This window comes from Staurois parvus, unplaced genomic scaffold (assembly GCF_062004578.1).
Source record: "Staurois parvus isolate SC_StPar_1 unplaced genomic scaffold, SC_StPar_1.0 ptg000562l, whole genome shotgun sequence".
NCBI classification, from domain to species: domain Eukaryota; kingdom Metazoa; phylum Chordata; class Amphibia; order Anura; family Ranidae; genus Staurois; species Staurois parvus.
The window spans coordinates 3777867-3802349 of NW_028318358.1; the positions used below are offsets into that span (position 1 = coordinate 3777867).

Consider the following 24483-nt stretch of genomic DNA (forward strand, 5'->3'; position numbering starts at 1 on the left):
TTTGGTAGCAGTAAAACCCCATATTAGAGATGTGTTTAACCACCCCACCCCCCCAACCATTGGTGTAGCATCAGGAGTCACAATGGCAACCCCGACCCATGCTCCAGGGGGCCCACGCAACCTCTCTGTCTGTTTTACACTTTGAATGGAGGGGCAGAGGGGGTGGCATATACAGTAACCGATCCTCTTCATTTTCCTCCTGCCAACAATCAGTGGCTACAGGAGGAAAATGTTCATTATGCCATTTAAAATGAAAAAAAAAATTCTGAACCATTTCATTGTGTTGTGGCTCACAACTGGTTACAAAATCACTTAAAGGGCTCCCTCTCTTTAGAAGGTTGAGAACCTCTGCCTTAAAGTGTATGCAAATCCTAACAATGAACCTCTCTTATTTGTTATCTTTTGGTCTGTTAAATATACCAAGGAAAGGATTTATTACATCTGTTTCTGTAAGTGCAAAAAATATTGCCCTCTTGTATTAAATTGTATTGAAACTGTACTGTCACCCTTTATTTTGTAAAGAGCAGTGCAAACAGTTGGCACTAAATAAATTTTGTAAAATCATATAATTGTTGGTCTTGACATAAATTCTGAATTGTTCTGCACTCTCTGTCTCTGTAATCTTAAAAAGACTATATCACCCTCCCTGTCCTTATTTTAGACTACAAGTCAGTTATTCTTTTCCTATGGATATGAACACAGTGAGAGTGATTGAGTAGTTTATCTAGACACTAGGCAGGGCTGGCACCACTCAGTGCATGAAAATGCTGTACATTTTCAGCAGCTGAGTGTTTAAGAGCTGAGTGCATTTCTGGCAAATCAACAGATATTTTTCTGTATTTTCAGGGTCTTTAAAGGGATAAAACATTGGGGAAATGTTCATGCATTTTAGTGATCGACAAATGATTTAGTCTTATGTGTTCCACTTTCAATCAAGATTCCACAAAGGGCCTCATATGTGACTAAATGTGGGGTGAGAAGGCCCTGAAACGTTATCGGCTAACTTTTATTCTAGAACTTTAACTCATAAACCCAACCTCCTTACCCTAATTCTCTAAACTTAACCCCTTTAAAACCCACAGCCGTACATCCTAGTCCTTAAATACCTTTTTGGCTGGATAATTAAACCAAGAGACTTGTTAATTCAGTGTAGAACAAAATAGCTGCAATAGGGACAGAATTATATACACTGACCTGCTATAATATTATAATGTATGGTAAAGTAGACCACACAGTAACTACACAAGTCCACATAAATAAATTATTTTCATAATATACAGTACAGCAACAATATATTATTTAATAAAATCTGTGAACACTCTGATTGCAGTATTGTAAAGTTGTAGGAAGTAACAAGGAGGTGAGAAGCAGTGAGGGGCAAACATTTTAGGAAATGCTACAGTTTACTTCTCATACAAAACCTCTGTCATCTTACTTCAAACTTCAATCAGGTATCCAGCAAACAATGGTTGATCCCATCAATAATACATTAAACAACAGTCAGAGTCAAATGTCAGGTGTCAGAATCAGTTGTCCTTTGTCATAGTCACTTTGCAAAATCTATTGTTAAATGTCGAAGAAACAGGCAGTGTCAGAGTGAACAGTTAGCATTAGGAGTCAGTCACAGATACTTTTGTTACTCCACCTCTACTCTCCATTGCTCCGCATCCTGTTATCTTTTTTTTCCTGTTTTAGGGGCCCCTGAAATGTCTCACTATAGCTCGGGGGTCTCCAAACTACAGCCCGAGGGCCAGATGTGGCCCTTTGCGTGCCTTTATCTGGCCCTTGGGACACTATTCCTCCCACTGACAACAGCAATGGGGTACTATTCTTCCCACTGACACCAAAGAAAAGGAATTAATTCTCCCACTGACACCAATGATGTGGCGCTATTCCTCCCGCTGACACTAACAATGGGGTACTAATCCTCCCACTGACACCAAAGACAAGGAATTTATTCTCTAGCTGACGCCAATGATGGGGCACTATTCTTCCTACTAACACCTATGATAAAATGGTTTTACTCCCACTGACCACCAAGCCTATAGCATTGTTACTCTCATCGTTGCCAGGGCATTTTCTACTCCCACTAGCCCAAGTCTGGCTCCCCGTAAAGTTTGAAGAAAAAAGAACAATTTTTCATCAGTCCACAAAATGTTGCACCATTTCTCTTTAGGCCAGTCAATGTGCTCTTTGGCAAATTGTAACCTCTTCAGCACGTCTTTTTTTCAACAGTGGGACTTTGCGGGGGCTTCTTGTAGATAGCTTGGCTTCACATAGGTGTCTTCTAATTGTAACAGTACTCACAGGTAACTTTACACCTTCTTTGATCTTTCTGGAGCTGATTGTTGGCTAAGTCCATGCCATTTTGGCTATTCTTCTATCCTTTTGAATGGTAGTTTTTCGCTTTCTTCCACGTCTTTCAGGTTTTGGTTGCCATTTTAAAGCATTTGCTATCATTTTAGCTGAGTAGCCTATCATTTTCTGCACTTTATTATATGTTTTCCCCTCTCCAATCAACTTTTTAATCAAGGTACGCTGTTCTTCTGAACAATGTCTGGAACGACCCATTTTCCTCAGAATTTCAGAGAGAAATTCACTGTAACCAGCATGTACAACATTTGCTGCCTTCCTTCCTTAAATAAAGGCAATAATTGCCACCTGTTTTTTAAAGAATGAATGACCTCACTAATAGAACTCCACACTGCTATTATTTTGAACATGCCCCTTTCAATTAGTGATTCAATTACACGGAATCAGCAGCATGCATGTCATGACTGTTGGGTCTGTTGGATTTCTATTACTCTACTACACCTGCTAGTAAATTATTTGCCATGTAGAAATATCATTTCTACCAAAAACAGTGATTGATCAGGTTAGTGATGTCTGACTGCTATTATTTTGAACACAACTGTATATGGTATCACTGCGATCGTCAAGAGTTGGAAAATTTATTTTGGGTTGTTCTTTGGTGGTAGGTCATTCTAGTAACAAGAAACATACAGCTAAATTTAAAAAAATATATATTTTTTTTTACTATTTTGGGCCAGTTTTCCTTTGATAATAAAGATAAAATAAATCAGGATATATCCATTACCATTTACCACCAAATGAAAGCCCAATTTGTCCTGAAACAAAACAAGGAATAATTCACCTGGATGTACAAAGTAGTTGTGATGATATGTACAGTTTTACTAACACATGTCAACATTGCAAAATTTTGCTTAAGCATTAAGATTTGTTTTACACATAGGCGTGAAGGGGTTAAAATACATGGGAGTATAGTATTATAAATAGTAATAATGACTAGGGTAAGACATACATATATAGCATGCCAGATATGATGCCAGTCTTTTTCTTCTATAGGTTCACCCAAATAATTTTCCCATTTAATAATATACAAATGTGGGAGAGGGGCCCACTTCTCTAGAATGCAGGTATATTCTATATTGTCATAGAAGGTCCTTTAGTAGTAGGGCCAAGTTTACTTGAACGTTCAAAGAAAGTGAGGGGTCCAAGATTTGAAGATGAACCTATTGTTTGAGTCACAAAAATGTTTTATTTGGAGATATCTGGATGTTTCTTGATGAGGCACATTATGTGATAATTTGATAGAGGAAAGACTCAGATCCTCAGTGGAAGAAATCAGGCCATACATTTTTTATATATCATTGGATATCCACCATTTGAATTTAAAGGCTTCAAGGAATACAGATGAAAACATAGGGTTGCGTACCTGAAACTGCCTGTTGACTCTGAAACCTGACTGACTATTGACTCTTATTTCTGATACTGATGATTGACTCTGACACCTGATACTGACTATTGACTCTGTTGCCTAGCAACTGACAGGTGCCTTTGACAGCTGACATGTGACTCTGACAAATGACAACTACAGGTGTTAGACAAAAAATGGAAATACTACATGATTTGCAAGTATGAAAGTGACAACATGTTTCACGTTGAAAGTGGAATTAATGTAACATTGTTTTGCTTCCGCTGTGTGATGAGACACCAAGCTAACAGGTGGGAAGCCTCACTTTCACCATTCACTGTGTGCACTGCTAGTAATATGGAGTCATGTCACAGCTCACGGAGCTTCAAAGAGGGAAAATTGTTGATGTCCACTTAGCTGGTGCCTCTATGACTGAAGTTACCAATTTATTGGCCATGTCGTGAGGTGCAGTATGAAAGGTTATGGCGGCAAGTACAGTTTCCAGGAAAAAGTCGTCTGATATACATAGGCGTGGTCGACATGGTCAAAGTAAATGAGGAAACTGAGGCTTCCCACCTGTTAGCTAGGGGTCTCATCACCAGAAGGAAACAAAAGAATGTTACATCACTTCTGCTTTCAATGGGAAACATGGTGTCATTTTCACACCTGCAAATCATGTAGTGGTTCCATTTTTTTGTCTAACCCCTGTAAGTCTAACAGGTGACTCTGACACCTGACAAGAGACTCTGACACCTAACAAAAGACTCTGATGCAAGAAAAGTAACTCTGACTTTGGATTTTAATGGATTATTGACATAATTGACCATGGCTTATTGGATTCTTGATTGAAGTATGAAGGAAGATAAGTTGTGAATGAGGAACATAAAGTAAACTGAAGTTTGTGTTAACATGTACACTATACAGGGAGATGATGATCTGTGTAAAAGTGTATCTAAACTCAGTTCCTCCCCCAGTCCAAAGACATATTGTTAGGTTACTTAGTTTCCATGATTAAAAGGGCACTATTGTGTGTCTGCATTTTAGAGGCATAGGTGTAGATTTATTAAAGCCTAGTAGACTGTGTACTTTGCAAGTGCAGTTGCAGCAGGAGCTGGTAAATTAGGTAAAGCTTCACTTTAAAAAAGAATACCCAATCACATGCTAGGAAAATTAAAAAGCAGCATTTTTGCTTGCACACAATTGGATGATGGAAGTCAGCAGAGCTTCCCCTCATTTACTAAGCTCTGGAGCAATTGCACTTGCAAAGTACACAGTCTATTTTCGCTAAATAAATCAACCCCATTATATTTTAAGATCTGTTGGCAAAAAGACAGCATATAAACAATACACAGTATATATTATTCAAAGTGTTACACAGAGTTATACCAATTAATAAAATAAACTCTAATTATTACATAGTTTATTGTTTATATATCTATTGACAAGATAATTGTTTCTCATTTTAGAATGTGCTAGTTTATGTCACTGGATTTCACTGAATTATTGCTGCCAATTTTGTTTGTAGCTGAAAATGGAAGGTCTGCCAAAAAAGCCTAAAACACTTCTATATAATTATGTAACACTTGCCAGCTAGAAATCTCTGAAGAAATGCACACTGCGCAGCTCTAATTTCTCCTCTATTCCACAATCATCATATCTAGTACTGCGGTACTAAAAGAACTTTCTGTACTCTTGTTGTTTGGCTTTTAGCAGAAGAATTTCTAGTTTTCATGGTATAAACAATGAATTCTGTGAAGGCAAATCTGCTAAAATTTCTAAATAATTTCCCAGGACACCCTGTTGCTAACCTGGAAAAGTTAAGGGAAAACTCTGGTATGCAACAATCTCTGTTTTATCCTCATCCATTTGCTTGCTGTTTGCCTTTCTGCCCTTATTCTAACCTTTAACTGAGGATTTCTGCCTTAACCCCCTATCAGCGCCCACTGATGGCTCTTTATGGGGTTATGAATGATGGGAGGCAGAGGTGGAGCATCCGATCATGTGACCAGTGTGATGGGCTGTCACAGCAGTCACGTGGTCTGGAGCTCCTCGCACTGATTTCTGATTGTGAGCAAAACAATCTTAGATTGTAAGCTCCAAGGAGCAGGGCCCTCCTAACCCTCTTGTATTGAACTGTATTGTTGCTGTATTGTCTCCCTTTATATTATAAAGTGCTGAGCAAACTGTTGGCGCTATATAAATCCTGTATAATAATAATATTAAGACCGGGAGCTGTCAGTGGTATCTAAGTAAATACGCTGGACGTGTGCAAGGAGCATGTGCATCTCAGCACACAACAGCACCATGGACACATAAGCGCGGCACATAAATGTTAAGGCCCTTCTGCCACATATGCGTCACGGCAGTTGGCAAGATTTTAAAATTGCCCATAGAAAAACTGATTGACATTTTGCAGACAACACAGCTATCAAGGCCAATACACTCAGATTTAAATATGAACACCCTTTTGTTTGCATTGGCTTCCTCTGGACACTTCTGTTCGTCTCCTTAGTCTAAGATATTGGGGTTCATTTATTAAGGCTCCATTTTAATCACAATGCATACGTGAAAACTGGTTGGAATTGGTTGAAACTGCTGGCCTCTGCCATGTATATGGCTAAACTACATGCAGTTAAGGTCATTCCAAGAAGTTGTCAAAATGCATGTCCAGACATTACCCACAAACATCCCCATAGGTGCAGCGTCAGGGGTCGCACCATGCTTCAGGGGGCCCGGGCGATTGCTGCAGGTCCAGTACAGTGATTCTGCACTAAACTTGCAACCGCTCTGTGTAACAGATATTCGGATCACTACTGCTGTGACTGCCCCAGGTAAGAAACAGACGCATTTCTGGGAAGCCTCCAATCAGTATTTTCTACTACTCTGTCGGGGTTTCTTGTGGGACTCAGTAGCATTGCTATGCTATGCTCTCCTTGCTGTGTACTCCAGGGAGATGACAGGTTGGCACATTAGTCCAGGATCTCAGGAATGTCAGCAGAGAAAGCTGGATTCACAGCTTCCTTTTGGAATGCATGGATCTTCTGTGTACAGCCCAATGAGACAGTATCAGCTTTAACCCTTGCTAGCCTGAGCAGTAATTGGTGCAACATCTCAGCCATATTTCTAAGGACACTGTGCAAGTGCAAGAAGAGAATGTGTAGGGGGGGGGGATGGGGGCCAGTGTGTACATGGAGGGGGCAATGGACGGGGGGGGCAGGGTAGGTAATGTGTACAGGGAGAGGGGGAAATGGCAAGAGGGAGCATTGTGTACAAGAGGAGGTAATATGTACAGAAGGGGGCACTGTGTACATGAGGGGTTACTATGTACAGGGAGGGGTTACTATGTGCAGGAAGGGGGCATTGTGTACAGGAGGGGGTAATATGTACAGGGAGGGGGCATTGTGTACAGGAGGAGGTAATATGTACAGAAGCGGGCACTGTGTACAGGAAGGGGTAATATGTACAGGGAGGGGGCATTGTGTACAGGCAGGGTAATATGTGAAGGAGGGGGCAATATGTACCAGGAGGGGGTATTATGTAGAGAAGGGGGCATTGTGTGCAGGGAGGGGGTACTATGTACAGGAGGGGGCATTGTGTACAAGAGGGGTCATTGTGTACAGGAGGGGGTAATATGTACAGGGAGGGGTTACTATGTACAGGGAAGGGGCATTGTGTACAGGAGGGGGTAACCATGCCACACTCAGCTGCACCCTGCACAAAGATTTTCCAGCTAATAGACCACAATCTATGTACCTGCAGCCTGAGAGCGATTGTTACTGGGTCAGGTTAATTACGCAATTAACTCTTCACACTGCCACCACCGCCTTTTTGTACAGAGGAGTAAACTCGCCATTATTAGCAATAACACTATGATGTTTGAATAATCATCTCTATACACACTGTCACTGCAGCCAGATGTATATAGAGGTTTAAAAACACACAGTAGCGCTCTTCAGAGACAGGGATTCTTAGTTTGCATTAAAGAGCTTTAGAAACAGTTCAACTCTTTCAGATAATAGGATTTATTACTAAAAAGGTCAAAATGGTGCAATAAAAGTATTTACAGAACAAGATGTAGCCAGTATATATACCACAACAGAGAGATAACAGAAAGAAGTTTAGAGAGGTAGAATACTTGCCGTCAGCTTTGGTTTAAGCAGCTTTCAAGTGTCAGAGCAAAAGGGTGCCTTTTCTCCCAAAGTTGGTTCCTGATGTTAAAAAGGGAGAATTCTTCAATTTGCTTCTCTAAACTGACAACCTCTTTTCTAGGAACCCAGCAGGGTGTCTCCTTACAGCAGAGAACCAATCGCCTCATTCGGGAAGGAGTGTTTTAGACGGGGAACTCAGGCTATGACCAAATCCCTCGCTGTTTATATCATGGTCAATAACCTTCCATAGGGACATGTAGCATCCTATCCACTAGTAGATTAATATGCAGAATGATATCCTGAACGTCCAGACATCAAACATGCCATATTTCACTATTTCAGCTAGAACTATATGGCTCTCTGCTCTCCTGTAGACTTCAACTAGGGGTGTAAGATATCAGGCAACTCACATTAAACTGAGCTATCCGAATATATGCTTTGCTTCATTGTAATTATTTCCTAGCTTAAGATATGAAATTATATGGAAAAGTGATTTTAAAATGGGATGTGTGTTTTACGGCTATCCCGGAATGCGTTTGAAGTACAGTGAAGGACTGGTTTATGGCTTTACGATTACTGTAGCTTCAGGGAAAGAGTTAGGGATAATGCATACAGGAGGGGGAAGTGTTTACAGGGAAGAGGTAATATGTACAGAAGAGAGCACGGTGTACAGGGAGGGGGTAATATGTACAGGAGGGGGTAATATGTACAGGAGGGGGCATTGTGTACAGGAGGGATAATGAGTACAGACGGGGCATTGTGTACAGCGAGGGGGTAATATGTACAGGGAGGGGGCACTGTGTATAGGGAGGGGATAATGCGCACAGGAGGGGGCAGTCTTTACAGGGAAGGGGTAATATGTACAGGAAGGAGCAGTGTGTACAGGGAGGGGGGAATGTATAAGGGGAGGGGGTAATATGTACAGGGAGCACTGTACAGGTAGGGGGTAATTTGCAAAGGAGAGGGCAGTGCATACAGGTTGGTGGGGTAATGTGCACAGGAGGGAGCAGTGTGTACAGGAAGAATTTTCTTTCATTGATCCATCAATAGACTTCAGTATAACCAGCCTGTCAGATTTTCTTAAATGCAATCGCTGCTAGCGGCTATAGCCAGGTGGAAGAACACAATGGCTCCGCAGTAGGGATTCCCTACTGCAGATTGACGGTGTTGATGGGGTAATTGAGCAATTTATTTTCATCTGTCAGCTGCTTAAATCTTTAGTCACTTAAAGAATCTTGGCACATGGTGGGAGTATCTTGGCGTGGGGCGGAAACAGCGAGTGGTAGTGGGGTGGGGGGGACAGGTCAACTTTTGCATCAGGGCCCACAAGCTTCAATCTATGCCTCTGAACATCCTTCTCCTTTCTGGAAGAATTTTTTATTTTTTTTGTTCCTGTAACAAGAAACAGCTTTTATTAATACCTGTGACATGATCACCAGCCTTGTAAATTTGTTGCAGTTTCTGGTAGATACACCCAAAGAAGTGCATCCACTGTTGGCCGGGACTTCAGTGCAGCAAAGGCAGTGTGTTGTCAGCCCAAACGAGACGTTAAGAGCACAGTGGATGTCTGGCTTATCAATATGTATTTTTCTGCATTTGCAAAGGGTTTAAGGGGATAAAATATGGGTGTCAGTTTATTCCTGCCTATTCAATGCTTCAGTTTTTTTTTAATCCAAGTACTACTGTTGCACCAGTCCATTCCATTGTGGGCAATCTTTTGCTTACAGCTTAGACTTGCAGGAGAGGTATTTTTAAATGCAACCATCTAGTCATGAAGTGTTCTTCCACAAATCCAAATTCCTGTCAGTTTGCATACTTTGGGTTTGGCCATAGTAAATAATGCCCATGCCCTAAGCTGGGTACAAGCTAGTCATTATTCTCTAGGGTGGTGGTCTCCAAACTGTGGCCTGTGGGTTGTATGCGGCCCTTTGCTTACCTTTGTCTTCCCCTTGGGGCACTGTTCCTGCAACTGAAATGAGGCACAGTTTCTCCCAGTAACATCAACTACTTTTTCCACTGACAACAACATGGGGCATAATTCTTACTACTAATATAAATAATATAAAGACTGAAGGACAGTAAATTGGCCCTTTGTTTAGGTTTGGTGGCCCCTGCTCTAGGGCAAGGTCCATCACATACACAAGAGGATTTATTTGCTAAAGACAAATAAACTGTGCAAGGTGAGCTGCACTTCGCAAGGAAATTTGTCCCAGAGCATAGTAAATGAGGTGAAGCTTTGCTGACTTTCATCATACAATCATGTGCAAGCAAAAGTACTGTTTCTTTTATTCCCCTTAAACATGATTGGGTATTCTTTGCAAAGTGAAACTTCACCGCTTTCACTAAGCTCTCATGCCAGTTCCTTGCAATTTCTATTTGCCTTTAGTAAATCAACCTCAATGAATACAATATGGACTTAAGGAAAAACAGGATGTCATATGTTGGAAAGGTTACCCAACCATAGGCAGGCTGCGTAATGAGAAGATCATTTTGTTTGCATTTTGGTAACAAAGCTGACTTCTAAGAAAACACATAAAAACACAGATAAAAGATGAAATACGAGGGACCTGTGTTACTTGCCAAAGGATCGGTATTTCTGCCTATCCAGTCCTATGATTTTACACAGCCCTGACAGGGGAGGAGACCTGATTTTTCTGTGCCAATGTCCAGCAATACAAACAGGTCTTGTCCCTCCCTCAGCCTGTGACTGGACAGTGAAAGGATAAGCAGCAAACCAATGAGCCTATCCCCCTGTCACTCTGCTCTGTCCTCCTGTAAAAATGCTCTTTGTAAGCATATGAGAACTGCATCACAACTGGTTGGTTCCCTGTGATGCCCCTTCTTCTCCCAGTTTGATTTCCACTGTAACAGGGGGTTGCCAGAGGATGATAACAAGTCATAGTCAGGTACTTATACTGCCTGCATTTACAAATAATACATTTGTTGATATACAGTGAATACAGAGCCTGGTTTATTTATGTCTTTTATATCTACTTGGAGTTTAGTTTGAAGTGTATCTTTAACTACAGAGTGATACTTTCAAGCACTGGTGCTGCTCCTTATGGCACATATTTTTACAAGCTGTACAAGATATATAGCCAGTCTTCACCTTCATACAAACAAAAATGAATCTTTCAACTCCCGTGCTCTGACTCCATACATCAGCCAAGTCAGAAAGGGGATTTAAGCATTTCCCAGCAGTGCATGAATTGAGCAAGAACCAGCAGATCTATCACTGCTCATCTCTGACCTCATGTAGACCATCGAGGGACATATTAGTGATTCTAGGAAATAGAGTGCATCCAGTTAACACACTTTATTTTAACGCTCTGTCACTAACTGCTAAACATTCATTTAGAATGGAATTCTTCTTAAAGAGAAGGTATAATGTGTTCTGCATTATTATGGTAATGTTTACATGAAAGTCATTTTTAATGTGAAGCTCACAATTTTATAGCTTGCGTTTCCATAGTTTCATGATTCAGATTGTAGTCACCCTCTGTAATGCTATCTGCATGCCCAACAGCTTCAATTAGGATGCTTACTGCAAAAATACTAAAACAACAAAGCCTAGACATCCTAATATTTTCAGTCTAAGCATTCTGGTATATTTGCACTGATATAAAAATGACTTGTAATATGCAATCATTGTTAAGCACTATTAACTGGGAAATGTAATGTGTATACGTAACAGGCTAAAACAAATGGCCTGCTTACATAGGGCTCTTGCACATGGATCATCTGAGCCAGGGGCGGACTGACCTTTTGAGCACTCGGGCACTGCCCGAGGGCCCGGGGTCAGTAGGGGGCCCCATGAAATGCCCCTGGTACCTTTTATAGGCTTTTTTTGAGTGTGGGCAAGGACATAGGGGCCCCATGATCCCCTTTTGCCCGGGGGCCCCATGAGTTGTCAGTCCGCCCCTGATCTGAGCCCATTCAACATAACTACAGCCATATTTCCTCTGCTCTGGGAGCCCAGACGCAGCATATAGCCTGTCATTAACATGAATAGTTGCACGGCTAGTACTCATGTATGTGTGTATGTGCATATATATATATATATATATATATATATATATATATATATTACAACCTATGAGCATTTGAAAAAAATAGAAACGTTTGCAAACACTCCTATTCTGTACTCATGTTTACCATGACAAAACCATATACATGAGTACAGTTATACATGTAATGGTGGTGCACCTGGGCTACCTGAACAGAGGAAATACAACTTCAGTCATACTGAATAGGCTCAGGTGGCCCATGTGCAAGAACTCATATGATATTAAAAACTATAAATAGTACTGAACTGTTTATCTATAATAAAACATAAACATGGTTATTTAGATATTCAACGTGCATAACATAAAGAAACATTAAAGTGATTGTAAAGATTCAGTTTTTCCCTAAAATAATACGTTATACTTACTTACGTGCAATGGTCTCTTTCCTCTTCTTCTGGGGTCCGCTGCTGGCACTCTCAGCTCCTCCTCCCTTCCGAGTGCCCCAATAGCAAGCTGGTTGCTATGGCGACACTTGTGCGGGATCGATCCCGAGCCAGGCTGTGTGTGTGTCCATAGACACAAACAGGGGTGACCTGGCCCCGCCCCCCACTCCCTCGTTACAGGATTTGATTTACAGCCGCTGGAGCCAATGGCTCCTGCTGCTGCATCTGAGTCTTGTGAGGAAAGAGGGAGAAAGAGCAGTGCTGCTGCTCTCGGGCAAAGCACTGGATCGGTAAGTATTTAGGAGGAGGGCTGGGGGGGAGCTGATCATGGAAGGTTTTTTTACTTTAAAGCGTTACTAAACCCACAACGGTAAATTCAGTCTGTATATGTAGTAAAGCATGGTTGTTATACTCACTGTGGAACCTAAGGGGTTAATACTCTGCATCAAATGCTGTTTGACTCTGACTTCTCTGATCCTCCCCTTCTTCTCATACCCCCCTGTTATCTCCTGAGAAGAGTCACTTTGCACATGCTCAGTTTGGTGTCTATTTCTAGAGAGGTTTTTTTTTTTCTTTGGATAGTGCATGTGAACAGCACAGGGCCAATCAGCACTATCCAGACAGAGGTCAGGGGTCCTGCATCCTCCTAGAGCAGAATGAAAACTCCTCCTATAAGCTTGAACATGTGCTCGGCAGGACACTGATAGAAATCACAAGACTGCTATATACTGCTGATGAGAAAAGGTATTTAGCAGTTTATATTTACTAAAATAATTGCACTACCATATTCTGTATACTGTGTGAGACCAGATATAGTGAATGCAGGGTCCTGGGTTCAGTAACAGTTTTAAGTGTCACTAAACCCAGGACCCTGCATTCACTATATCTGATCTACCACAGTACACAGAACATAGAAATGAAATGTATTTAGTATATACAAACTGCTAAATACCTTTTCTCATCAGCAGTATATAGCAGTCTTGTGACTTCTATTAGTATCTGGAAAGCACTGATTATTCTTGTAAGAGGAGTTTTCATTCCCCTCTGACTGTCCTATGAGGCTGCATGACCCCTGACCCTCTTTCTGGACAGTGCTGATTAATCCTGTGCTGAACACATGCACTCCCACCCCCCCAAAAAAAAAACCTCTCTAGCAATAGACACCAAACTGAGCATGTGCAAAGTGACTCTTATCAGGAGATAAGAGGGGGGTATGAGAAGAAGGGGAGGATCAGAGAAGTCAGAGTCAAACAGCGTTTTACGGAAGACTCAGATGCAGCAGTAGGAGCCATTGGCTCCAGCAGCTGTCAAACAACAGGAGGGAGTGGGGGGTGGGGCCAGGCCACCGCTGTTTGTGTCTATGGACACACAGACAGCCTGGCTTGGGATCGATCCCGCACAAGTGTCGCCATTGCAAGCAGCTTCCTATGGGGGCACTCGGAAGGGAGGAGGAGCTGAAAATGTCAGCAGCAGACCCCAGAAGAAGAGGAAAGAGACCATTGCACGTAAGTATAACGTATTATTTTAGGGAAAAACTGAATCTTTACAATCACTTTAATGCTTCTTTATGTTATGCACGTTGAATATCTAAATAACCATGTTTATGCTTTATTATAGATAAACACTTCAGTACTATTTGTAGTTTTTAATATTATATGAGTTCTTGCACATGGGCCACCTGAGCCCTTTCCAAAAATGCAGCAGCTGAAAAAAGCATAGATGTGAACATGTTCCATAGGAAACCATGTTAAATGGACTGTAGTGCGTTTCTGTAAAAAGCACTACAAAATGCATTGGTGTGAACAAAGCCTAACAAGCATGCTTTACTGCATACACAGACTGATTTTAATGTGGTTTTAGTAGCACTTTAATTCAGAGAATGCACTAAAGTAAAAAAACATATGCCTTTACAACCACTTTAATAAAAAGGCAAATTACAATGGGTAATTTTGCATCATTCTAGAACCCACCGACCTGACTGGTGCAAAGTTATTGGACATTCATTCATAAAGGGTGTCATTGACACCCTATAGAATTCTGTTTAAACACAGCACCAAAAGTAACAGTGATTGCACCCAATCCATGTACCTGTCAGAGACAGATAAATGATCCAAAAGTCACTAAAAGACTGAACAGCAGATTTGAATTCCACTCACTGCTATCCGCTGTCAATCAGAGATATTGGTCCATGGTTGCTAATCAGTCAAATAGCTGCTTTGGAATCTACCCTCTGTAATCTGCTATCAATCACAGGCTAGGTGGACCTGATGGGGAACTAGTCTCAGGGTTCCCCAGCAGGTTCCACCCACCCAACAGATGCAGTATCCCTGAATTGATGGGTGGGTGGGGCATGATGGGGAACTCTAAGACTAGTTCTTCATCAGGTCCACCTAGCCTGTGATTGACAGCAGATGGCAGAGGGTAGATTCCAAAGCAGCTATTTAACTGAATAGTGACCATGGATCCACCTATTACCATCCACTATAAATCACAGGCAAAGCAGAACTGATAGGGGACTAGTCAGTTCATCAACCCATTGTCAGTTGTGTGTGACCTGCCTCATTGGTTGCTAGAACAGGGTAGTCTTTGTCCTAGCAACCAATCCTGTAAATGTAAAACACAAATATATTAATAAAATCAATGAACACACAACACCTACCACCCTTGTGTGCTAACATTCAGTTGATCTTCATTACCGCCTGTTTGCTTATTTGTAAACTGGCATTACATTTTTTAGAAATTGTTGCAGCCATAATGGCAGATTCTAAAAGTAGCTGTAGTAAAAACGACCTGAATTTGGCACATGGGTCTATATCTGCACCCAGGGCTGCTGTTAGAAACCATGGGGCCATATACAACTAACCTGATAGAGCCCTCTCCCCACAAAAAAACACATTAATATTCTTCATTTGTGAATGAACACAGTCAGTGATCAGTACCAATCACTCATTGTGTTCATTAAGGAAGGAAAGGGGCTGGTAAATGTGTCATATTTACCGGACCCTTCTCACATTCTCCATGCTGAAGGATCGTACTGTGTGCCTGCAGCTGCCGATGGTAAGGAGAGGGAAGCCGGCAGCCCTGCGGGGATGGGGGCACACAGGGGGCCTGGGCAGCAGGGGGAAACATATGGTGTACAGGGAGGGTGATGGGGGTGTGTGTGTGGGGGGATGGGGGGGGGGGATTTAGTGGAACCAACTGCCTGTATGGCTCTCTATGCAGCCAGCCAGAAGGAGAGGAGAATAAGCCAGCTTTCAGCTGCTGTAGAGAGAGCCATACAGGGGATTGGTTCCTGTAATTGCCCCCCTGCTTTGTTGATCACCTCCCTGTCCACATTTGATTCACCCAGCTGCCTGGGCCCCCTGCTGGCCTGGGCCCTGTACAGGAGGACTGGTGGTATCCCCTTATCCACGGCCCTGCCTGCACCAAAACTGGCACAAGGCTTTCATAAATTAGACACAGGGCATATTAAAAGAGCCATACCACCAGGAGAGTGATATTGCTGCTTTTCTGAATTCCCTTGATGGTCTTTAGCAATAGTACCTAATGTTAGTCCCAAATTGGCAGAAATCATGTGACTATAAGCCAGACCAATATGCAGCACCTATGTGTACAGCATAAGATATTTTTTTTGGCTGTTTCATTAACCAATTCCCCTCTCACATATTTTATCGTGTGTAAAAAAAGTGAAATATTTATTTTTTGCTATAAAATGCCTGAAAACATTCAAAACATTACAGTACATATTGTTTGAATGCAGAGGCATTTTAAAATAAAAAATGGTAGTTGAAATTGTTTTATATTTTTTATAAATTTTTACAAGGTATTTGTGCAACTGTTTATCAAAACTATCATTTTAGAAAAAAAAATACTAATTAAAGCCCATTTTTTTTTCTTTAAAACTGTAAGAGAGTTCCTGCAAGGAGAATCGCGATCAGGGAACGCGCATGTGCGAAAGAGATCCCGCAGAAGAATTGCCGGTTGTGCGCAGGCGCGCAGGAATGCGCGATTGCGCACATGCACGCACACACGCACGGTGAAGATTGGCGCCAGACGGGCTATTTAAGGTGCGCCTCTACCCAGATTCAGTGCTCACTGGTCTACAGCTCCCCCCGTGTCCTGCTTGCTCCTGTTCGTTGCCTTGTTGCTGACCCGATTCTGAGTACTCTCCTGCCCTCGGTTCCTGACTTCGGCTCTGATCCTGACTTTGGCTTTTCCTCCTGATCCTGTACCGCGCTGCCCGACTGTTATGACCCTGGCTATCCTATGACTCCACTCCAGTCCAGTGTCCTGGCTACAAACCTGGCTCTGCTGTGCATCTGGCAATCCACTGTACCTGCCTGGTCTATTGCTACAGTACCCAAATCAGAGGATATCCTGCCTACCAAGGTCATCATCTGCAAGAGCCGCAAGCAAACCTCTGGCGCTCTTGTCCCCCTGGTCCCTAGACTCTCTCTGTACCAACTTCAGTGGGGTCACAGCTAGTGACACAAGTGAGGCCAACCTCGTCAATTCAGTCTCCCATCAGGTACGTGACAAAAACAAATGAGGTAGGGTTGAACTTTTTCCACCTTTAATGTGACCTATAAACTGTACAACTCAATTGAATAACAAACTGAAATATTTTATTAGGGAGAGTAAACATAAAAAAACTAAAATAATGTGGTTGCATAAGTGTGCACACCCTCTTATAACTGGGGATGTAGCTGTGTTCAGAATTAAGCAATCACATTCAAAACCATGTTAAATAGGAGTCAGTACACACCTGCCATCATTTAAAGTGCCTCTGATTAACCCCAAATTAAGTTCAGCTGTTCTAGTAGGTCTTTCCTGACATTTTCTTAGTCGCATCCCACAGCAAAAGACATGGTCTGCAAAGAACTTCCAAAGCATCTGAGGGATCTCAATGTTAAAAGGTATCAGTCAGGAGAAGGGTACAAAAGAATTTCCAAGGCATTAGATATACCATGGAACACAGTGAACACAGTCATCATCAAGTGAAAGAGAAAATATGACGCAACAGTGACATTACCAAGAACTGAACGTCCCTCCAAAATTGATTAAAAGACGAGAAGAAAACTGGTCTGGAACGCTTCCCAGAGGCCTACAGCAACATGAAAGGAGCTGCAGGAATATCTGGCAAGTACTGGCTGTGTGGTACATATGACAACAATCTCCCATATTCTTCATATGTCTGGGCTATGGGAAAGACGTAAGCCTTTTCTTAGGATGAAAAACAACTAAGCCCGGCTAAATTTTGCAAAAACACATCTGAAGTCTCCCAAAAGCATATGGGAAATTGTGTTATGGTCTGATGAAACCAAGGATGAACTTTTGGCCATAATTCCAAAAGATATGTTTGGCGCAAAAACAACACTGAACATCACCAAAGGAACACCATACCCACAGTGAAACATGGTGGTGGCAACATCATTCTTTGGGGCTGTTTTTCTTCAGCTGGAACTGGGGCCTTAGTCAAGGGGAATTATGAACATTTCCAAATACCAGTCAATATTGGCACAAAACCTGCAGGCTTCTTCTAGAAAGGTGAACATGAAGAGGAACTTCATCTTTCAGCATGACAACAACCCAAAGCATACATCCAAATCAACAAAGGAATGGCTTCACCAGAAGAAGATTAAAGTTTTGGAATGGTCCAGCCAGAGCCCAAACCTGAATCCGTTTGAAAATCTGTGAGGTGATCTGAAGAGGGCTGTGCACAGGAGATGCCCTCTTAATCTGACAGATTTGGAGGATTTTTGCAAGGAAATATTGCCAAGTCGAGATGTGCCATGCTGATCATACCCCAAAAAGACTGAGTGCTGGAATAAAATCAAAAGGTGCTTCAACAAAGTGTTAGTTTAAGGGTGTGCACAATTATGCAACCGTATTATTTTAGTTTTTTATTTTTACTTCCCTCCACTTAAAAGATTTCAGTTTATAGGTTACATTAAATGTGGAAAAAGTTCTGAAATTATTTATTTTTGTCTCATTTTTTTACAATCACAGAAACCTGACACTTTTTATATCCACTGTAGTGTACCTGTCCATCTACATATGTCTAAATATAAGGTTCTCTTTACTCTTTAAGCTTTTTGGCAGATGCTTGTATGCTAAATATTGCAGCTAGCATCTACTACCTTCAATTACAGAACCTCTGCCTCTCACTACAGGCCTGCGCTGGTGATGGTAGCTTTGGCAATAGGGGAGAGGTAAACATATGATGCTATGATGCATACTATTTTACACACAAGTATGTGATGATGGTGCTACAAAGGGCAATTTTGCTTGTGTCAGCAACAAGTGTATGTTGCGTACCCTGACCGGAAAAAGGTCATAGCAACAGAGAATAAAATATACCTACCAAAATAAATAAAATAACTGTGTAACACTAAACCTCAGCCTATTTTTTAAGCTAGCAGAAAATAAAACATATGGATAAACTGACATAATAAAAAAAATAATAAAACAAAATAACATAGCCATAAAATAGATTATTGGGTCTCCTAACTGTGAACTCGGGGAGTACAAAAGAATATGCAGCCCATCACACTGCAATCCACAGTAATTTGATGCAATGCAGCACAATATAATTCTCCTCTCCAACATACACTAATACCTGCTGGCCTACCTTTTTTATAGTGTGGAATCTAGGGTACTCCATTATTGGTCATTCCAACCACAAATGAACAGTTATGCAGGGCAATAAAATTCAGTCTAGCAAATTTCACCTTAAATATTATTATTATTATGCAGGATTTATATAGCGCCAACAATTTGCTCAGCGCTTTACAATATAAAGGGAGACAATACAACAACAATACAGTTCAATACAAGAGGGATAGGAGGGCCCTGCTCCTTGAAGCTTACAATCTAGGAGGGAGGGGCTAGTGGTACAAAAGGTAGTAAGTGTGGGGGATGGACTGGTAGGAAGAGTAGAAGATTCCATTATTAGCTGAGGGCAGGATAGGCTTCCCTGAAGAGATAGGTTTTCAGAGATCACCCAAGAGCGAGCAGAGTAGGTGATAGTCTGAGAAATTGGGGTAGAGAGTTCCAGAGGATGGGGAAGCTCTAGAGAAGTCCTGCAGATGAGCATGGAGGAGGAGACAAGGGAGCTAGAGAGCAGGAGGTCATGCGAGGATTGGAGAGTACGGTTTGGGTGATATTTGGAGACAAGAATGGTGATGTAATTTAGGACGGAGTTATACATTTCTTTATGTGTCATTGTTAATGTTTTGAATTTTATCTGTTGGGCAATTGGAAGCCAGTGGAGGGATTGGCAGAGAGGCGTGGCTGATACAGAACGGTTAGTAAGGTGGATGAGTCTGGCAGCAGCATTCATAGACTGAAGAGGGGATAGCCTGCGATTAGGTAGGCCAATGAGGAGGGAGTTACAATAGTCAAGGTGAGAGATATTGCTGGATCTGCAAACCTTGAGCCACCAGATTCACCTAAAACTCACGACATGGCAAATCAGAAACATATCGCTTGTACAGAACATAAGGGAGCAAAGTTAAAGAAATTGTTTATTGGTATGGTTTACTGTACATACACTTTAAGATTATTTATTGTGTTTATAATAGTTATAAAACTGTAGCAGTAGCTCTACATAACATCACTTCATAATAGCAAAACACCTTATACTTTGCAAATTACACTAGCTAATGTTATTGACATGCCTTTTCAAGTCATAATGAAATTAAACATTCTATTAATCCTCCATTTGTGATTAGAAAAAATGCAGCACGCTATTGATCTTCCATTGTGTTCTCTAAAATGTTTACAGTCTATTGATCTGTTGCCCCTGCTATGAAGATGTAGCCACGTTTACTGGCAGGCAGCCATTGTCTTTTGTATCACTGCATTACTCTGAATGTGTTACAGAAGAAAATGAAAATGTCACATGACAAATAAGTGAAGAAAAAAACAGGACACGTTAAATTGCTTTCCTTGGGGTACATTTTCAGCTATAGCTATCAAAAAAGTACAAAGTACAAAAACAGAGACATCACTTTTTAAGAATGATTACTATTTTTGTAAAAAGAAACAGATTGGCTATGTATGTCACTATTGTTGAATGATACATTTTTCAGAGTTACAAGCAAATTAAAATTCATTTTGATGCTCTCCAGTATCTTGACTCAACTGTTGGCCCAATGATTTCTAAAATGCCTCAGGCAGTGAAATAGTAAGATAAGCAAATAAACATCTTTATACAAAGTTACTGAAAACAAATGTTTTATAGTTCCATTATTCCCATGTTTTATGCATTTTATTATACAGCTGATGTTTATTATTGTTACTGATATGAAAAGTCAGGGTGAAAATTCTGGAAGGTGTGCAATAGCTGTACAGTCCGTTTGTCTTTCAAGCAAGAATATTTATTGCTAATGGAGAACGACACCTTACACCAACTCAGATCCTTCTCCTCCAATGCCTTTGACACCATTACCAGCTTAACCATTGGGGTGGATCAGAGTCTGGCAGGAGGTGTCATCGTTGACAAACAATAAAATGTTTTAAATGCATTAAAGGACTTGCTACATGCAGCTATTGTACTCTTTTGTATCTGGGGAGCAGAAAACCCCTGCTTGGCATTACCACCACTGGCCAGGAATATGTCAGAAGTCTGCCAAGAGTGATTCTACTCATATCACTTGAAAATCCTGGAAATCCCAGCTCAAAATCTGACAATTGGGCTATAAATTTATATACATTATATATATATATATATATATATATATATATATATATATATAGTGAAGGAAATAAGTATTTGATCCCCTTCTGATTTTGAATGTTTGCCCACTCAAAAAGAAATGATTAGTCTAAAAATCGAATGGTAGGTGTACTGTACCACTGAAAGACAGAATAGCAACAAAAAATTCAAAAGAAATGCATGTCTAACAAATTATGTACTGATTTGCATGTTCATGAGGGAAATAAGTATTTGATCCCCTATCATTCAGCAGTATTTATGGCTACCGGGTGTCTTTCATACAGGTAACAAGCTAAGATTAGAAGCAGTCTCTTAAAGGGAATGCTGCTGATCTCATTTTGTTACCTGTATAAAAGACACCTGTCCACAGGAGCAATCAAACAATCAGATTCCAAACTCTCCACCATGGCAAAGACCAAAGAGCTGTCTAAGGATGTCAGGGACAAGATTGTAGACCTACACAAGGCTGGACTGGGCTACCAAACTATCGCCAAGCAGTTTGGTGAGAAGGTGACAACAGTTGGTGCAATCATTCGCAAACCGAACAAACACAAAACAACTGTCAGTCTCCCTAGGTCTAATGCACCATGCAAGATCTCACCTCATGGAGTGTCAATGATCATGAGAACCATGAGAACAGTGAGGAATCATCCCAAGACTACACGTGAGGCTCTTGTCAATGATCTCCAGGCAGCTGGGACCACAGTCACCAAGAAAACAATTGGTAACACACTACGCCGACAGGGATTGAAATCCTGTAGTGCCTGCAAGGTCCCTCTGCTCAAGAAAGCACATGTCCAGGCCTGTCTGAAGTTTGCCACTGAACATCTGAATGATGCAAAGGAGGACTGGTTGAAAGTGTTGTGGTCAGATGAGACCAAAATCGAGCTCTTTGGCATCAACTCAACTCGCCGTATTTGGAGGAGGAGGAATGCTGCCTATAACCGCAAGAAAACCATCCCAACTGTTAAACATGATGGTGGAAACATTCTTCTTTGGTTGTTTTTTTTGCTAAGTGGACAGGACAACTGCACCGCATCAAAGGGACGATGTACCATCAAATCTTGGGTGAGAACCTTCTTCCTTCAACAATCAGATTCCAAACTCTCCACCATGGCAAAGACCAAAGAGCTGTCCAAGAATTTCAGGGACAAGATTGTAGACCTACACAAGGCTGGACTGGGCTACCAAACTATTTCCAAGCAGCTTGGTGAGAAGGTGGCAATAGCTGGTGCAATCATTCGCAAATGGAAGAAACACAAAATAACTTGTCAGTCTCCCTAGGTCTGGTGCACCATGCTAGCTCTCACCTTGTGGAGTGTCAATGATCATGAGAACAGTGAGGAATCATTCCAGAACAACACGTGAGGATCTTGTCAATGATCTCCAAGTAGCTGGGACCACAATCACCAAGAAAACAATTGGTAACACACTATGCTGACAAGAATTGAAATCCTGCAGTGTCCGCAAGTTCCCTGTGCTCAAGAAAGCACATGTCCAGGCCCGTCTGAAGTTTGCCACTGAACATCTGAATGATGCAGAGGACTAGTTGAAAGGGTTGTGGTCAGATGAGACCAAAATCAAGCTCTTTGGCATTAACTCAACTTGCCGTGTTTGGAGGAGGAGGAATACTGCCTATGACCCCTAGAACACCATCCCAACTGTCAAACATAGTGGTGGAAACATTCTACTTTGGGGGTGTTTTTCTGCTAAGGGGACAGGACAACTGCACCGCATCAAAGGGACGACAGACGGAGCAATGTACCGTCAAATCTTGGGTGAGAACCTTCTTCCCTCAGCCAGGGCATTGAAAATGGGTCGTGGATGGGTGTTCCAGCATGACAATGACCCAAAACACATGGCCAAAGCAATAAAGGAGTGGCTCAAGAAGACGCATATTAAGGTCCTGGAGTGGCCTAGCCAGTCTCTAGACTTTAATCCGATCTGTGGAGGGAGCTGAAAGTTCGAGTTGCCAAATGTCAGCCACCAAACCTTAATGACTTGGAGAGGATCTGCCAAGAGGAGTGGGCCAAAATCCCTCCTAAGATGTGTGCAAACCTGGTGGCCAACTACAGGAAAAGTCTGACCTCTGATTGCCAACAAGGGATTTGCCACCAAGTACTAAGTCATGTTTTGTGAAGGGGATCAAATACTTATTTCCCTCATGAACATGCAAATCAGTGCATAATCTGTTAGACAGACAAACAAACTAAACAAATTCTGAAACGAATAACGAAACAAAAATAGTAACATAACAAATATTCCCTAAACAAAATTAAACAAATTTTTCCTTTCTGCACATGTCTTTTGGCCACAGCCGAACAGCAGGTGTACAGCCATACTCATTGGCTGTACTCTTCTGACAAACCCATGCTCTGTCCAGTCACAACATGGGTCAGCAGGGGACGCACACATGCACACTGCCAAACCAGGAAGTACACCAAGACATACGGGTATGTCGCAGTGCCTGGCTGTGCCGCCCGCTCGCAGTATATCTACTGTGAGAGGGTCGGCAAGAGGTTAAAGGATAACTGCACCCAAGAAAAAAAATTCAATACATTGCAGACTACCAGTCCTTAGACCAGTGGACTCAGAAGAAGCTGTTAACTTCCTCTTTTCCTCTGCAAGCCGCCCCATGTGACTCTTTGCATCAGACTTAGGGCCATCTCCAGCACCTTCATTGCACATGCTCCACCAGTGGACTCAGAAGAAGCTGTTAACTTCCTCTTTTCCTCTGCAAGCTGCCCCATGTGACTCTTTGCATCAGACTTAGGGCCATCTCCAGCACCTCCATTGCACATGCTCCACCAGTGGACTCAGAAGAAGCTGTTAACTTCCTCTTTTCCTCTGCAAGCTGCCCCATGTGACTCTTTGCAGCAGACTTAGGGCCATCTCCAGCACATAGATTCACATGTTCTCTGGTCCACTCCCTCTCTGCAGCACATCATAACCGTGTCATTGAGTGGGTTGGATTTAGCAGACATGATTTGTGTACCCCATATTAAGTCAGCTGTATGTTGGTTAGGTGCAGCGTTGTGCAGTGGCAGAGATACACAGAGCCCCAGATTGCAGAAACCGTTGTATTACAGAACTTGTAAACAGCACAGCAAGCCCAGCAAGGAAGCTCACCCAACTGGGGCATTTACAATAGTTGGAGTGGGGAGTCAGAAGTGTATCTGCACGAGCAGAAGACAGTGCCTGCAAGGAGAGTGAAATGCAGCTTGGCCAGTCCAACCCAAAGGGCCTTATGCTTTCCCTACTCCTCTGGAACCTCTCCCTACGGATAGTACTGTTTCTGACAGATGGGTATCCTATCCCTGCACTATCCAGTCACAAAATGAGAGCCAAACCCTTCACTTAAAAAGACTCTGCGTGACCCAAGATGGCCACCAAGGTCACCTGGATTCAGCATAGCCAACCAGATGACTGCTTCAGTTTACCAAGGAAATCA

At 41.9% G+C, this 24483-nt stretch overlaps 1 protein-coding gene across 2 annotated transcripts in view; it reads right to left on the reverse strand.

The window, feature by feature from the left end:
* The window catches only part of NCKAP1L (NCK associated protein 1 like), a 294538-nt gene that overhangs the window by 127142 nt on the left and 142913 nt on the right, over window positions 1-24483 (reverse strand). The gene's annotated exons all lie outside the window — the stretch shown is intronic.